The 17,329-nt window shown below is 50.0% G+C and overlaps 1 long non-coding RNA gene and 1 pseudogene across 1 annotated transcript in view; both read left to right on the top strand.

The window, feature by feature from the left end:
• Positions 1–283: 283 nt before the first annotated feature.
• Positions 284–1,552, top strand: LOC100450595 (guanine nucleotide-binding protein subunit alpha-11-like; annotated as a pseudogene).
• Positions 1,553–6,086: 4,534 nt separating this feature from the next.
• Positions 6,087–17,329, top strand: part of LOC112134402 (uncharacterized) — a 109,553-nt gene continuing 98,310 nt past the window's right edge. Inside the window, exons 1-6 of the long non-coding RNA XR_008527404.2 lie at positions 6,087–6,493; positions 9,623–10,955; positions 12,876–12,997; positions 13,100–13,316; positions 13,607–13,758; positions 14,236–14,413. This is a non-coding gene — a long non-coding RNA (uncharacterized LOC112134402). The remainder of the gene's footprint in view (positions 6,494–9,622; positions 10,956–12,875; positions 12,998–13,099; positions 13,317–13,606; positions 13,759–14,235; positions 14,414–17,329) is intronic.

Raw genomic sequence — 17,329 nt, forward strand, 5'->3', positions numbered from 1 at the left:
AGGAGAATTGCTGGAACCCAGGAGGCAGAGATTGCAGTGAGCCGAGATCGCGCCACTGCACTCCAGCCTGGGCAACAGAGTGAGTGAGACTCCGTCTCAAAAAAAAAACAAAAACAAAAACAAAAAAAAACCAAGTCGGGTGCTGTCGCTCGGTTGCAGTGGCTACGGTTGGCGGGGGCTACGGGGGCGGCGCAGGCTAAGCGGCCGGGCGGGAGTCCGCGACTGGCGCTGCCGCAGCGGGGACCTGGCGGCTCGCATGCAGCGGCCGAGGCGGGGCGGGGTGGGCCGGCCGGCGGCCGAGTGCCCGGGGCTGAGGCCTGAGGGCCGAGGCGGGCGGCGGCCAAGGCGGCTCCCGCCAGAGCCGGGCCGGGGGCCGGTGGGTGGCGGCCGGGTCCGGGACGACGACTCTGGAGTCCATGATGGCGTGTTGCCTGAGCGATGAGGTGAAGGAGTCCAAGCGGATCAACGCGGAGATCCAGAAGCAGCTGCGGGGGACAAGCGCGACTCCCGGCGCCAGCTCAAGCTACTGCTGCTCCGCACAGGCGAGAGCGGGAAGAGCACCTTCATCCAGCACATGCGCATCATCCATGGCGCCAGCTACTCGGAGGAGGACAAGCGGGGCTTCACCAAGCTCCTCTACCAGAACATTTTCACCTCCATGCAGGCCATGATCCGGGCCATGGAGACGCTGAAGATCCTCTACAAGTAGGAGCAGAACAAGGCCATTGCGCTCCTGATCCGAGAGGTGGACGTGGAGAAGGTGGCCACCTTTGAGCATCGGTACGTCAGCGCCATCAAGACCCTGTGGGACGACCCCGGCATCCAGGAGTGCTACGACCGCAGGCGCGAGTACCAGCTCTCGGACTCGGCCAAGTACTGCGTGACCGACGCGGACTGCATCGCCACCTCGAGCTGCCTGCCCACCCGGCAGGACGTGCTGCGGGTCCTCGTGCCCACCACCGGCATCTTTCGACCTGGAGAACATCCTCTTCAGGATGGTGGATGTTGGGGGACAGCGGTCGGCGCAGAGGAAGTGGATCCACTGCTTTGAGAACCTGACGTCCATCCTGTTTCTCGTCGTCCTCAGTGAATATGACCAAGTCCTGGTGGAGTCGGACAGCGAGAACCGGATGGAGGAGAGCAAAGCCCTGTTCCGGACCATCATCGACTACCCCTGGTTCCAGAACTCCTCCGTCATCCTCTTCCTCAACAAAAAGGACCTGCTGGAGGACAATATCCTGTACTCGCACCTGGTGGACTACTTCGCCGAGTTCGACGGGCCCCAGCAGGACGCCCAGGCGGCGCGCGAGTTCATCCTGAAGATGTTCGTGGACCTGAACTCCGACAGCGACAAGATCATCGACTCCCACTTCGCGTGCGCCACCGACACGAGGAACATCCGCTTCGTATTCGTGGCCGTGAAGGACACCATCCTGCGGCTCAGCCTCAAGGAGTACAACCTGGTCTGAAAGAGCCCAGGCCCAGGGAGACGGGACGGAGACAAGGGCCGGGACAAACCTTCCTTCACACCCAGCCCGCGGCTGCCAGCCAGGCGGCGCTGCTGAGCCCGGGCGGGGGCCTCTGCCCGCGGAGGATTTTTTTTTTTGTTTTTTTAAAACAAATAGTTTTTATTTCACAGTTATCAGGGGATGTATATTTATCCGCACACTTCGCGCACCTTCTCACCTTTTGTCAACGTCAAAGGCAGCCTTTTTCTGGCCTTGACTTATGGTTCGCTTTTTTCTAAAAAAAAAAAAGGAAAAAAAACCCAACGAAACCTAAAACACACGTGTGCCCCGTGTCCCCAGCGACTCTGGGCCTCACGGAGCCCCTTGCCAGCCAGCATGGGGGTCCCCACCCCGCAGCCTCCCGCGGCTGTCCTTCCAATCCCCCATGCTTTTTCTTTCTCTTCCCTGCTTCTTTTCTTCTTCATCACGAAAGGCATGGAGACTTGGGGACTGACATTTCCCCCCCTTTTTTAAGTTATTGACGCCCAGTGCGCCTCTCCTCTTCTCAACTCAATGCTGTGTTTTGCCCACTGGACTCCTGAAGAGTGGGTGGGGCACTCCCTCAGTCTCCCACTCTGGGAAGTGCCGAAACTTTTTTTTTTTTTTTTTTTTTTTTTTTTTTTAGTAAAAAGAACGCCTCACTGCACAGGTTGAAGAAATGCCCAGGGTCCTGTCTTATGGCCGGGTACCCTGTCCCTCTGCAGAGGCTGGGAAGGGTCCCTGGGCTGGAGTTATGGGGGCTCGAGGCTCCTCCGGGCTGTGCATCCAGGGGCAACATTGGCCGCTTGGGGCTGCCCGGGGGCTCCAGAGGGCTGCACAGCCACCCTGTCCCGGCTGGAGTGCACCCCACTGGAGCTCACGTGGGCTTGGCGGCTGGAGGGACGGTCCCCCAGTAACACCCAGCGAAAGGCCACTTGGATGGGGGCATTTCTTTTCGTTTTGTTCTGCTTTGTGTTGTCCCCAATTTGGAAACAGTGAGGGTGGGGTGGAGACTTTTACAGAATATTCTCAGGTGTGTACCTGAGAGATAGAGAGAAGGGACGTGGCAGGCAGCTCTGTGCGTGGCCTTGTCCCATGCACTTGTGCCCGCCCCCGAGGAGCGGGAAGCCAGCACTCGCACTTGGGCCAGGGGCTCCTGGAAGGTGGTGGCAGGCATCGGCCCTGGCAGCTTCCAGGCCTGGCTGGCCATGGCCACAGTCTGAGAGGGAGCCCGCCAGGCCACGGCCGTGCACTGAGCCACAGCCCCAGGGACTGCCTCCCGGGGCCTCTTTAGGCACTGAGGTACCCAGACTGGTTCTCCCCGAGAGACTCGAAAGGTGGGGAACGAGGGGACTCTTTCTGGGGAGGTGGCTTTTTCGTCTGCTGTTGACTGAACACTGTGGCGCTCTGTGGGTCTGGGCTTCTCATAGCTGTCCCAGGGATGGATCGCCCGTGCTGCCCTTGCCCGCTGCCATTCCGGGACCCTGCACGGCTGCTTCTGGCCTTGACGGATCACAAAAGAAACAGCCTCCAAATAAGACCACCCGGATCAGCAGTTCCCGCCTGCCACTGTCAGGCCTGCCCCGGCCTCCTCGTGCACAGGGGCTGTCTGCTGGCTTCTGGAGGGAGAAGAGGGGGAGCCCCGTGGAGGGGGCAGGCGAGACGCGTGCAGGTCAGGGCAGGTACATTTCTGGTGATCAGCCCCACTGCGAAACGGGGCGGTGCCCCCCCTCCCCTCGCTTCCCGACGCCACTTTTCCTCTTTTGTCTCTCCTGGAAGCGTCCCTTTTTTTGTGCCAAGTGTCTACTTAAGACGGTTGGCACCAGAAGCCCCCCATGGTGAGTGCTGGGGCCCGGCGGTGCCCTGGGGGAGCACATGGTGCCACCCCTGGCGGGGCCGGTGCATCCATTGCTGGCAGCGGACCCCTCTAGGGGGCCTGGACTTGTGGCATCTCTGAGGGCCCAGATCGCACAAGGGGACCTGAACCTGGCCGGAGGATGGAATTGCCCAGCATGCAGGCTGGGGTGCCGCCGGGCTAAGTATTAGCCCTTCCAGGGGAGGGGGCCATGCCAAGCATCCCAGAGCCAGGCTGAGGCCACCAAACCATCTTGGCCTGGGTCCTCTGGGTCTGAATGCCTGATCCCTTGACCCCTCAAAAAAGCAGAGGTGGGTGTTGCAGGCCCGGGGCAGGGGTGCCTGTCCCAGTAGAGTCCCAGGCAGTGGTTCTTGTGCCAGTGACACCCTCATGTCGGGTAAGGGGCAGCCGACCCCCATCCTTGTCATGTGTGGGGTGTGTGTTTTTACCTTGGTGAATCTCACCTGCCAATGCTTTCTCGTTAGTGCCGACCACCTTCTCTGACCATGTCACGCCCAGGCAAGCAGCAGCCCCTGGCCACCGCAAGACCCACGCCCTGGGTCCCCCCGGCTCCCATAGAAGAGCATTCCTGTGCCAATGTCCCCCAGTGGTGGCAGCAGATCCTGCAGCTGGCCTGGCAGACAGGACCCAGTGATAGTTATATATTACACTGTCCTGATTTCAGACAATTTCAACCTTATTTAAGAAAGAATCTTCTATACCATACTGTTTTTACACCTTTTACCATTTGAAATGCATGTGTCGTGCGTGTTGGGGGATGGGAGGGGCTGAGGAGTGACTCAGTGTCAATTCCCGTGGCCACTGGCCTTGACCCTTAATCCAGACACCGATGGAAGTTGAGTTTTCATATCTTTCTCCTGAAATGAACTGTTTTAAATTGGAACATATTTTGTTAAAAAAAAAGACCCCCAAACCCCAAAAACAAAAACGAAAAACAAAATACCCACTAAGAGATCCTTCTATAGAGTCACCCAAAATCCTAAAGCTGAAAGCACTAACAATGCCAAAGATTAGGAGGATGTGGTATAACAGAAATTCATACAGCTCTAATGGGAGTTTACATTGGGTGTACCCACTTTGGAAAACTGTTTGGTAGTGTGTGGTGGTGTTGGTAACACACTCAGATCTCCCTATTTTATTTTTTTGAGGCAGAGTCTCACTCTGTTGCCCAGGCTGGAATGTAGTGGTGTGATCTCGGCTCACTGCAACCTTCGCTTCCTGGGCTCGAGTGATTCTCCTGCCTCAGCCTCCTGAGTAGCTGGGATTAAAAGTGCTCACGACCACGCCTGGCTGATTTTGTATTTTTAGTACTTATGGGATTTCACCATGTTGACCAGGCCAGTCTCAAACTCCTGAGCTCAGGCAATCTGCTCACCTCAGCCTCCCAAAATGCTAGGATTACAGGCATGAGCCACTGCGCCCAGCCAGTTCACTCTTTAGTAAAATTTTTATAGCAATTTCTCATTCCAGGGTGATTTCAGTCACTCTCAACAAATTCAGTTATAGTTATCAGTATTTGAACTTTTGCAGGTGTTGTCATAGATAAGAAATTTGGCCAAATGGACTCTTGATTATTGCAGTAAAAATCCTCCTCAAATTAGGTAACAGGCATTTGAAGTTTTAAAATTATGCAAACTGTGTTCCAAAAATTTAACTTCTAGGGATTTAAGAAACAGTCATGATTGTACAAATAAATGTGCTGCAGGGATGTTCATTTAACAAAATGTATAAAACAGGGAAAACCTGTAAACAACCTCAGTGTCCTATAATAGAATTCATTAAATAAGTTATGACACATACATATGATGAAATGTATGCAACCATTAAAAAAAGTTATGAGGGGCTAAGTGTGGTGGCTCATGCCTGTAATCCCAGCACTTTGGGAGGCTGAGGTGGGTGATCACTTGAGGTCCAGAGTCTGAGACTAGCCTAGTCAACATGGTGAAACCCTGTCTCTACTAAAAATACAAAAAAATTAGCTTGGCCGGGCGCGGTGGCTCATGCTTGTAATCCCAGCACTTTGGGAGGCCGAGGCGGGTGGATCACAAGGTCAGGAGATCGAGACCATCCTGGCTAACACGGTGAAACCCCGTCTCTACTAAAAAATACAAAAAATTAGCCGGGCGTGGTGGCAGGCGCCTGTAGTCCCAGCTACTTGGGAGGCTGAGGCAGGAGAATGGGGTGAACCCAGGAGGCGGAGCTTGCTGTGAGCCGAGATCGCACCACTGCACTCCAGCCTGGCTGACAGAGCGAGACTCCGTCTTAAAAAAAAAAAAAAAATTAGCTCGACTTGGTGGCTCATGCTTGTAATCCCAGCTACTAGGGAGGCTGAGGCAGGAGAATCGCTTCAACCCGTGAGGCAGAGGTTGCAGTGAGCAGAGATCGCACCATTGCACTCTAGCCTGGGTGACAAGAACGAAGTTCCATCTCAATTAAAAAAAAAAAAAAAAGGAAAGAATATTTGACATGAAAGGTATTTTTTATAATACATACATTAAGTGAAACAGCAGATTACACCACAGTATATATAGTGTATTTATATTTTGAGAAAATATATATTTTGAATATTGGAATTATATACATCCAACTAGTAATGTTATCCATTGATTCATGGAATTACAAGTGACTTTTTTTTTTGCTTGTCCCTAGTTTCCAATTTTTCTACAGTGACCGTACTTGCAATAATTAAACACAGTATGGTCATTTAAAATATGTCCCCAAATTCTCTGATACTCTCTTCAAAAGGCGGAGCCCAGTTCCTATCCCTTTTAGTGTGGGCTGGGTTACATGATTCCCTTCTGACAGATAGGAAAAAGCAAAAGTGATGGCTTGCAACTTTACAAACTACATCATAAAAGGTACTGTGGCTTCCTCCTTGGTCACTCTTTGATTACTCACTTGGGAAAGCCAGCTGTCACACCATGACACCTAAGCAGCCTGTAGAGAGGCTCATGTGACAGGAACTGAGGCCTCTGGTCAGCAGTCACATGAGTGAGCCATCTTGGAAACAGGCTTTAGATGACTGCAGTCTCAGTGGACAGCTTGACTGCAATGTCATGAGACACCCTGAGGCCAAATGACGCAGCTATGCCACTCCTGAATTCCTGACCCACATAAATGGAGATCCTAAGTAAGTATTTTATTTATTTATTTATTTATTTATTTATTTTTGAGACAGAGTCTCACTCTGTCACCCAGGCTGGAGTGTGGTGGTGTGATCTTGACTCACTATAACCTCTCCCTCCCGGGCTCAAGTGATTCTCCCACATCAGCCTCCTGAGTAGCTGGGACCACAAGTGTGAACCACCACGCCTGGCTAATGTTTGCATTTTCTGTAGAGATGGAGTCTCACTATGTTGCCCAGGCTGATCTTAAACTGCTGGACTCAAGCGATCTTCCCACCTCGGCCTCCCAAAGTGTTGGAATTACAGGCATGAGCCACTGTGCCTGGCCCTAAGTATTTATTTTAAGTCACTAGGTCTGGAGTGATTTGCTACATAGCAGCAGATAAATAATACACATATTTTCTATAGCGATCACATTTATAATTTAAATTGAATTAAAAAGGCTGGGAGCAGTGGCTCATGCCTGTAATCCCAGCACTTTAGGAGGCTGAAGCTGATCGCTTGAGCCCATGAGTTTGAGACCAGCCTGGGCAATATGGCAAAACACTTTCTCTACAAAATACAAAAAAAACATTAGCTGGGTGTGGGCCGGGCGCGGTGGCTCATGCCTGTAATCCCAGTACTTTGGGAGGCTGAGGCGGGCGGATCACGAGGTCAGGAGATCCAGACCATTCTGGCTAATAAGGTGAAACCTCGTCTCTATTAAAAATACAAAAAATTTAGCCGGACATGGCAGTCGCCAGTAGTCCCAGCTACTCAGGAGGTGGAGGCAGGAGAATGGCATGAACCCAGGAGGCAGAGCTTGCAGTGAGCCGAGATTGCACCACTGCACTCCAGCCTGGGCAACAGAGTGAGACTCTATCTCAAAAGACAAAACAAACAAAAATTAGCCGGGCGTGGTGGCATGCACCTGTAGTCCCAGATACTTGGAGACTATGGTGGGAGAATCACCTGAGTCAAGGAAGTCGAGGCTGCAGTGAGCTGTGACTGTGCCACTGTACTCCAGCCTGCATGACAGAGTGAGATTTTGCCTCAAAAAAAAATTTTTTTTTGGCCGGGCGCAGTGGCTCATCCATTTTGGGAGGCCAAGGCAGGCGGATCACAAGGTCAAGAGATCAAGACCATCCTGGCCAACATGGTGAAACCCTGTCTCTACTAAAAATACAAAAATTAGCTGGGCGTGGTGGCATGCGCCTGTAGTCCCAGCTACTCGAGAGGCTGAGGCAGGAGAATCGCTTGAACCCAGGAGGCGGAGGTAGCAGTGAGCCGAGATCATGCCACTGCACTCCAGCTCAAAAAAAAAAAAAAAAAATTTTTTTTTTAAATTAACAAGTTCTAGTATCTAAAAGGAGCAAAATCGTCACGTGTGGTGGATCACACCTGTAATCCCAGCACTTTGGGATGCCAAGGCACGTGGATCATCTGAGGTCAGGAGTTCAAGACCAGGCTGCAGTGAGCCAAGATTGTACCACTGCACTCCAGCCGGGGAGACAGAGTGAGACTCCATGTCAAAAAAAAAAAAAAAAAAGTAAATATGCATTTGAAAAGAACAGCATCAGCCAGGTACAGTGGCTCACGCCTGTAATCCCAGCACTTTGGGAGGCCGAGGGTTGAGGATAGCTGAGCCCAGGAGTTTGAGACCACCCTGGGCAACATGGTGAAACCCTGTCTCTACAAAAAATACAAAAATTAGCCAACTATGGTAGCACACACCTGTAGTCTCAGCTACTTAGGAGGCTGGGGAAAGGATTGCTTGAGTCTGGGAGGTCGAGGCTGCAGTGAGCCATGATTGCGCCACCTCACTCCAGCCTGGGCAACAGAGCAAGACCCTCTCTCAAAAAAGAAAAAAAAAACACGCAAAAAGAAAACAAAACAGAACAGCATCATTTCCTTATCATTAGTTTGGAGGAAGGGAATCACTGGTAAAAGTTTCCATTTTCTTTCTTTTTTTTTTTTGAGATGGAGTCTCACTCTGTCGCCCAGGCTGGAGTGCAGTGGCACGATCTTGGCTCACTGCAAGCTCCACCTCCCAGGTTCACACCATTCTCCTGCCTCAGCCTCCCAAGTAGCTGGGACTACAGGCACCCGCCACCACGCCTGGCCAATTTTTTGTATTTTTTAGTAGAGACGGGATTTCACCACGTTAGCCAGATGGTCTCAAGCCTCCCAAGGTGCTGGGATTACAGGTGAGAGTCACTGCGCCTGGCCAAAAGTTTTCATTTTCAAAAAAAGCATTAAAATATAGTGTGAGGCCAGCCATGATGACTCATTCCTGTAATCCCAGCACTTTCGGAAGCTGAAATGGATTGCCTGAGCCCAGGAGGTTGAGGCTGCAGTGAGCCATGTTTGTGTCACTGCACACCAGCAGCCTGGGCAACAGAAGAAGACCCTGTCTCAAAACAAAACAACAAAACATGGTTTACCATAACCAACAGGAAAAGTCTGGATAAAGCTATTTATGAAATATTTACTGCTGTGCTCAACACAGTAGTAAATATTTAGTAGTAAATATTTAGAGTAAATAATTAGTAGTGTAGAGGTCAAGGGCAAAAGTCCTGGGGTCAGTCGCCTAGTCTGCTGTGTAATTAGCTGTGTCATCTTTGGAAAGGTACTTGAACTCTCTGTGCCTTAGAATTCATTTTCTAAAATGTGGGCAGGATGCAGTGGCTCATGCTTGTAATCCCAGCACTTTGGGAGGCCGCGGGTGGATCATCTGAGGTCAGGAGTTCGAGACCAGCCTGGTAAAACAAGGTGAAGCCTGGTCTCTATTAAAAACACAAAAATTAGCCAGGTGTGGTAGTGGGCACCTGTAATCCCAGCTACTGGGGAGGCTGAGGTTGGAGAATTGCTTGAACCCAGGAGGCAGAGGTTGCAGTGAGCCGAGATCACGCCACTGCACTCCAGCCTGGATGACAGGGCAAGACTCTGTCTCAAAAACAAACTAACAAAAAAGTGGATAGCAGTATCTACCTTGAAGAATTGTTACGGGATCAACAGTGCAGAGAACCTAGCAAGTATAAAATAAAAAAAAGTTTCATAAATTCTATAAATTTATCATGCCAAGAGGGAAGTTACACTGACTGAGTCACATAGCATGTTTGCAACTTCTGCTTCTGTTTTTTTTTTTTTTTTAGACGGAGTCACGGTCTGTCGCCCAGGCTGGAGTGCAGTGGCGCGATCTCGGCTAACTGCAGCCTCCGCCTCCCAGGTTCAAGCAATTCTCTGCCTCTGCCTCAGCCTCCCGAATAGCTGGTATTACATGTGCCCGCCACCACGCCCGGCTAATTTTTGTATTTTTAGTATAGACGGGATTCACCATGCTGGCCAGGATGGTCTTGAATTTCCGACCTCGTGATCCACCTGTCTCGGCCTCCCAAAGTGCTGGGATTAAAGGCGTGAGCCACCGCGCCCGGCCCGATCGCTTATGTTTTTAAAAAGATGTTTTCTTGGTTTCCTAGCCCCTCGTACCCCCTACAAAGTTCCAAAGGCTTTGATGTTGTTGCAACGGCCATCAGAGGTCAAGCCGAGGGGTGCAGCTCCCTAATGCGGTGCAGTCTCAGACGGGGCCGATCCTGCCCAGGATGAGCGGCGCCGGGCGGTGGGGGACGCTGCCGGTGTCCCCGGGACCTGGCTGGGGGAAGAGTTGGGGGGCGCACCTACACAGGCTCAGGTGACGCGAGTGTGCGGCAAGGGCTGTAGCCGGAGCTAGCGGGCTTGTGGTGGCCACTGAGGAGCTTCTGCTCGACGGTGCCCCCAGGCCACAGCCGCTTGGTGCGCAGCGCCTACTCGCTCAGCGTCAGGCCCTTGCTGCGCCCTACGCCGCAGGCTGGAAAGTCGCGCAGGTAGCAGTAGTACAGGCAGTGGTAAAGCTCGTCCTTGTAGCTTACTGGTGTCGGCTGCCGGGTCGGAGCCTGCGGACACTTACCCGCCCCCTGCTGACACTGACCGACAGTCTGCGGCCGCGCGTCTGCGCATGCGCTCTCCTGGAATACCCAGCCGCCGTGCCTCGAGTTCCGATTGGTTCTACAGAAGGGGCGGGCCTCTTATGTCACAGGGGGCGCGCCTCCGCTGACGTCACAGGCGCGGGCCTTCCGGCGTCGTAATAGCGCCGGCCTTCGGCGACGTCACAGTGACGCTACAGTGCCTGGAGCTGAGCTGTTTTCTTCTCAGTTTGGAACTTGGTAACCGCGACTTCCCCGCCATGTTCTGTGTGTTGCTGGCTGGAGAAGGGTAGTTGACAAACTCCGACCCAGCACAGTGTTTCTGTGGGTCAAAACTAGAAATCTATGTCTGGGCTCGGCCGAGGCGGAAGAATCCCTTCAGGCCAGGAGTTAAAGAGCAGCCTGGGCAACATGGCGCGACCCCATCTCTGTAGTCCCACCTCAGCTTCCCAGATACTTGAACCCCAAGGTTCAAGGCTGCAATGAGCTGTGATCCCATCACAGCACTCCATCCTGCGAGACTGAGGTAAACCTTGTCTAAAAAAATAAACTATCCAAGTGTGCAACAGAGAGGGACCGCTTAAAGATAACATGATAATTGTATGTTCGAATACTTTTAACAAGTGTAAAATGTATAGGCTTAAATAAATAGGGCTGGCCGGGCGCGTTGGCTCACGCCTGTAATTCCAACATTTTGTGTGCCCGAGGCATTCCGATCACTTGAAGTCAGGAACTCGAGACCAGCCTGGCCAATGTGGTGAAACCCCATCTCTACTAAAAATATAAAAATTAGGCCAGGCACCTTGCATCGTTTCAGGGGGCTCGCACCTCCCTAAGGGCCCGGTAATTGAACCCTTCGGACCTGAGGGTGAGAAACCTTGGCTTAGTTCTTCCCAGGGTGATCAGCCCAGGGGTAAGAGAGGAGAGGCCAGAAAGCAGGACCCATGAGAAGGGCCACCTCTTGGAGTTTGAGGCCCATTTCTTCCTGCCCCTGCGTCTCCTCTGTCCAGGATTCCTCCCTGCTCTGCCCCACTCCTGGGGCCATGGCCGTGGGGGGGCTGCTTTTGGGTACAGGCCCCAGCGGCAACCCTGGGCCCAAAGTGGGCAGGCTCACCTGGAGGGGATCGGAATAAAATGGCAAGAAGCGAGGGGAAAAGCCGCCCTGGAAGCGCGCCTCTCTGCCCCCTGACGTCAGTGGGTGCACTCTTCCCTCGCCTCACTCAGGCAGCGGCATGAGTTACCTGGGAGCACTGTCCTGCTCCCTCTGCTGCCTCTTTTTAGTCTTGGGGCTACCATAACACTTTCCCTTCCCCAGCCCTGCCAACCTGGTGGGAATTTGGGCTTCCCTCTTACAGGGTCCTGGGGACAGGCGGGTCCTGGGGATAGGCCTGTCCTGTATCATCCCTGCAGCGAGACCCTTTTTTTTTTTCCAGGACCTGGGGAGCAGCCAGGCTTCATGAGTTAAATGCAGATCTGAACCATACCAAGTTGGGATTGGGGTACACACTCTTCTCCTCTGAAAACTAGCTAGGGGTTCCAACTTGGTGAGAGGGAGAGTGGGACAAAGCCAGACCAGACAAGAACTAATCACCTGGAAAAACCTGCCATCAAAGACCTTGACGAGTGTTGGCTGCCGTGGCTCACTCCTGTAATCCCAGCACTTTGGGAGGCTGAGACAGGTGGATCACTTGAGGCCAGGAGTTCAAGTCCAGCCTGGGCAACATGGCAAAACCCTGTCTCTGCTAAAAATACAAAAATTAGCTAGGTGTGCTACGCTCCTGTAATCCCAACTACTCAGGAGGTTGAGGCAGGAGAATCATTTGAACTGGGGAGGCAGAGGTTGAAGTGAGCCGAGATCGTGCCACTGCACTCCAGTCTAGGAGACAGAGTGAAACTGTGTCTCAAAAAAAAAAAAAAAAAAGGAAAAAGAAAATGGCTTTGGCAGAGGGGCTGGCCCGGCAGTGCCTTCCCTTGGGTTTCTCCTGGGTAGGCCTCTGCCATGAGGAGGCGCTTCCTTCTGTCTGTCCATGGCCCACAGCAAAGGAATGTCTGCTTCTAGGGGTTGGGTGGGGGACTGCTGGCAGAACTGGAAACCTTCTTCAGGTGGGGTTTTTTTTTTTTTTTGAGATGGAATCTCACTCTATCACCCAGGCTGGAGGGCAGTGGCGCAATCTCAGCTCACTGCAACCTTCACCCCCCCTCCCCCCCTCCCCCCCCCTCCTCCCCCTCCCCTCCCCCCTCCCCCTCCCCCCTCCCCCTCCCCCTCCCCTCCCCCCTCCCCCTCCCCTCCCCCCTCCCCCTCCCCCCTCCCCCTCCCCCTCCCCCTCCCCCTCCCCCCTCCCCCCGCGGCCCTGCCGGGTTCAAGCGATTCCCCTGTCAGCCTCCTGAGTAGCTGAGATTACAGGCATGCGCCACCACACCTGGCTAATTTTTGTATTTTTTGTAGAGATGGGGTTTTACCATGTTGGCCAGGCTGGTCTGGAACTCCTGACCTGAAGTGATCTGCCCACCTCGGCTTCCCGAAGTGCTGGGATTGCAGGCATGAGCCACTGCGCCTGGCCCCTTCAGGTGGGTTTTGAGGCTTCACTACAATACTAGTTCCCCGTTGCTGCTGCAACAAATTACCACACACGTAGTGGCTTAAAACAGCACGGAGATATTCCCTTCCAGTTCTGAAGGCCAGAATTCTAAAGTCAGTCCCACTGAGTCAAGGTGGGAGCAGGCTCAGTGCCTTCCCAGGCTCTGCGGGAGAATCGGTTTCCTGGCCCTGGAGGCGGCCTGTACTCCTCAGCTTGTGCTGCCCTTCTCGAATGACTCGAGTTTCCTGCTTTCATCACTACATCTCCCACCACTCTCCATCACCTGCTCTGCTCTTATAAGGATCCAGGTGAGTACATAAACCCTGTGGGGACAAGCTGGCCAAAGACTCTCAACTTCATTATACGTGCAAAGCCCCTTTTGCCATATAAGGTCATGTTCATCGGATTATGATGTGGGCATCTTGGGGGCATCAGCCTACTACAGCTAGGCTGCAAAACTATTACACACTCCTGGTGTTTCAATGATTGGGAGAAAAAGGGTTGGGATTTTTTGCTTTGGGGTCCCTGTTAAACTTGTATCTGTAAGGTCTGGGGTTCCTCTTAACCTTGTGTTTTTGTTTTTTCTTTTTTGAGACAGAGTCTTGTTCTGTCATCCAGGCTGGCAGTGGCGCAGTCTCAGCCCACTGCAACATCCGCCTCCTGGGTTCAAGGAATTCTCCTGCCTCAGCCTCCCGAGTAGCTGAGACTACGGGCGCCTGCCACTACGCCTGGCTAAGTTTTGTATTTTTGGTAGAGACGGGGGCGGGACTGGGGGGTGGGGGAGGGGAGGGGATTTTCCACTATGTTGCGCTTAGCTCAAAGCGATCTGCCCAGCCTCTGCTCCCGAAGTGCTAGGATTATAGGCCTGTACCACCGCCACTGTAAAATCTTATTTCCATACAGCTGAGACATGTTTTAGGAAGTTTGCTAAAAGACCCCTGGAGACCTCCTCATTGTGGCCTCCCTGTTGTCATGTTTAATTTGATTGATCTTTTCTGCCCTCCTGCTTTTCATAAATTAAAAGGCTAAAAAGAGGTACTAAACTTTAAAACTTCTCTTATAGTCTCCCATTAAACTAATTCTAAGAACCACCAAAAAGGGGAAAATTTTTTTTGAAAGCAGTAAAATGATATGGTCTGTTAGAATGTAAAATACAGGAAATAAGTCATTATATGTTATTGCTGCTGTGATATAGAGATGTATTATTGAGAATCAACTTCTGGTCAGTTTTCAGAGAAATGGAATAGTCGTATCACTGATCTACGTAAACAGGTTGAAGAATTGTCTGAAAGAAAATATGGTGTGTCTAAACTGGAAAAGTCCTGTAATAGTTTGTTCATGAGCATTTACACAGTGGAGTTGCTGTTTCATCATGGGGGTACTGTGGACAAGCCCAGGGCTGCTGGTGAGTCATGCCATCCTTACACGTCTTTCCATGTAAGGTACTTTGTAGTGTCTGTCTAAATATTAGAAACTTTCTTTGTTTCTAGATCACTAGAAAGCTAAGGAAAAGTTGTATTTCTCTAATTGTCAATTAGCATTCCTTTTATACTTTCAGGGTGGATATTTGGGATTTCTTTATATATTTATTGCAAAGCCCTGGATCTTAGGGATTTGATTGAAAAAATATATATATACATATATATATATGTATATATATATATATTTTTTTGAGATGGAGTCTCGCTCTGTCACCGCGGCTGAAGTGCAGTGGCATGATCTCAGTTCACTGCAACGTCTGTCTGCCAGGTTCAAGCAATTCTCTGCCTCAGCCTACCGAGCAGGTGGGATTACAGGTGCCCACCACCATGCCTCACTAATTTTTGTATTTTTAGGTGAGCCAAGGTTTCACGATCTTGGCCAGGCTGGTCTTAAACTCTAGACATTGTGATCCACCCACCTCGGCCTCCCAAAGTGCTGGGATTATAGGCGTGAGCCACCGTGCCCGGCCAAATAATATTTTTTTAAACTAATTGTTTCTCTCAATCTGCTATGTTAAATTCGTTATTCGGCTGGGCGCAGTGGCTCACACCTGTAATCCCAGCACTTTGGGAGGTCGAGGCAGGCAGATCACCTGAGGTGGGAGTTCGAGACCAGCCTGACCTACTAAAAATGCAAAATTATCCGGGCGTGGTGGCACATGCCTTTAGTCCCAGCTACTTGGGAGGCTGAGGCGGGAGCACTGCATGAACCTGGGAGGCGGAGGTTGCAGTGAGGCAAGATGGTGCCACTGCATTCTAGCCTGGGCAACGAGCAAAATTCTGTCTGAAGAAAAAATTCGGTATTCACCAAGATGCCTCTATTGTTTCTGCCTTTGTCTTGATGCATCGCTGAATTGACGTTAGATTTCAAATTCTTCTTTTCCCTTATCCTATTCTATCCTAAAGCCACCTTTATATAATGATGAAAGAAATTAGCAATTTGTTATTATCATCTCTCTAATGGTATATAGTAAATGCTCACCTAAAAATAGCAACAACCAGTGAAAAACATCATGTGTTTTGCCGTTTTTATTTGGATGACTATTTATTTTGCAATCTATTAGCAAGCTATAGAATTGTATGACATGCAGAATTTTAACTGAAGTGATTTAAGTGAATATTAAACGTGATAAACCATATTGATGGTGTTTATGTTAATATACTTGAACACTTTTTCTTCATCGTGAGTAATATAACCTACCCCTCAATGAAAGTCTAGAATTAGAGTAAATTTACTAATGAATTAAATAAGTTTTCCATAATATTTTTAGTTATGAGCTTAAGGTTCTTTTAGTGTTTCTTCCACTTTTTAATAGCGTATGCCTTTTTTGCCTTTGTTTTTTATTGGTTCATTTTAAAGCAAAAACCTCATAACATGTGCTATTTGGAAGCACTGTAACCTAGTGGTAACGTCTTAGGCTCTGGGGACACAGCCTGGCCACATCTCTTCTCCTTTCTGAGCCTTAATATCCTCTTTTGTGTTCATGAGAACTGAAGATCTATCCCGAAGATTTGATAAGATAGTAAAGTGCTTCACATAATACCAGGCATATAAATACATAGTAAATGTTTCCTTCTTATGTTTTTATTGGTTGATTGATTGAGACAGAATCTCGCTCTGTCACCCAGGCTGGAGTGCAGTGGTACTATCTCGGCTCACTGCAACCTCTGCTTCCCGGGTTCAAGAAATTTTGCTGCTTTAGCCTCCAAAGTAGCTGGGATTACAGGCGTGCACCACCACGCCCAGCTAATTTTTGTATTTTTAGTAGAGACAGAGTTTTTTGTCTTGTAGGCCAGGCTGGTCTCGAACTCCTGACCTCAAGTGATCCACCTGCCTCCCAAAGTGCTGGGATTACAGGCGTGAGCCACCATACCTGGCCTATGTTTTTATTATAGTTAGTACTATTCTGAGTAAAAATAATTTGCTATTAAAGTTTTATAAATTGACTATGACCATTTTATAAATGTCAGTGCTTTTTATAAGGTGAAACAGATTATGTTGTGGGGCTTTTATTGTGATGGTGATTTATTAGATTATTTTGTTTAAAGACAATAATGTTCACTGTTGTGAAATTATAAAAACAATCTTCACATTTCATAATTTTAATGCAATATTAATGGTAATTACCTTAGGGAAAGATAGTTTTGTTGTGATATATAATACTGAAGTTTAGTGTACAGCAAAGGATATTAAACCTAAGTCAGCACTAATGTGTTATATGGTACACTTGAAACTTTAGTACAAATATCAATGTTTAGCAAATAGACATTAACACAATGATAGCAAAAAAATGGAGCTGTTCTGATTGGAGACCATTGATTATGTTTGATTTTAATACTTCCCATACTCTTGACTTTTTTTTTCTTTGAGAGAGTCTTGCTCTGTCACCCAGGCTGGAGTGCAGTGGCACCATCTCAGCTCACTGCAACCTCCACCTCTCAGGTTCAAGCAATCCTCTCGCCTCAGCCTCCCCAGTAGCTGGAACTACAGGTGAGTGCCACCTCGCCCTGCTAATTTTTGTATTTTTAGTAGATACGGGGTTTCACCATGTTGGTCATGCTGGTCTGGAACTCCTGACCTCAGGTGATCAACCTTCCTCAGCCTCACAAAGTGCTGGGGTTACAGGCGTGAGCCACCGCGCCTGGCCAGCTCTTGACTTTTTATAGCTGTTGTATTATTTTAATTTTGAGTAAATAAATGCTTGCTGAAATGTTGCAGTTCACAAGAATCTTCAGCTTCTGTTGTGTAAAAAATTATTTGTAAAAGTCCAATAAGGTTACACTAATGTTTATGTTTTGAAAATATTACCTCTTCCATTTAGTACTATATGTATTAAATA

Source organism: Pongo abelii, chromosome 6 (assembly GCF_028885655.2).
Source record: "Pongo abelii isolate AG06213 chromosome 6, NHGRI_mPonAbe1-v2.0_pri, whole genome shotgun sequence".
NCBI classification, from domain to species: domain Eukaryota; kingdom Metazoa; phylum Chordata; class Mammalia; order Primates; family Hominidae; genus Pongo; species Pongo abelii.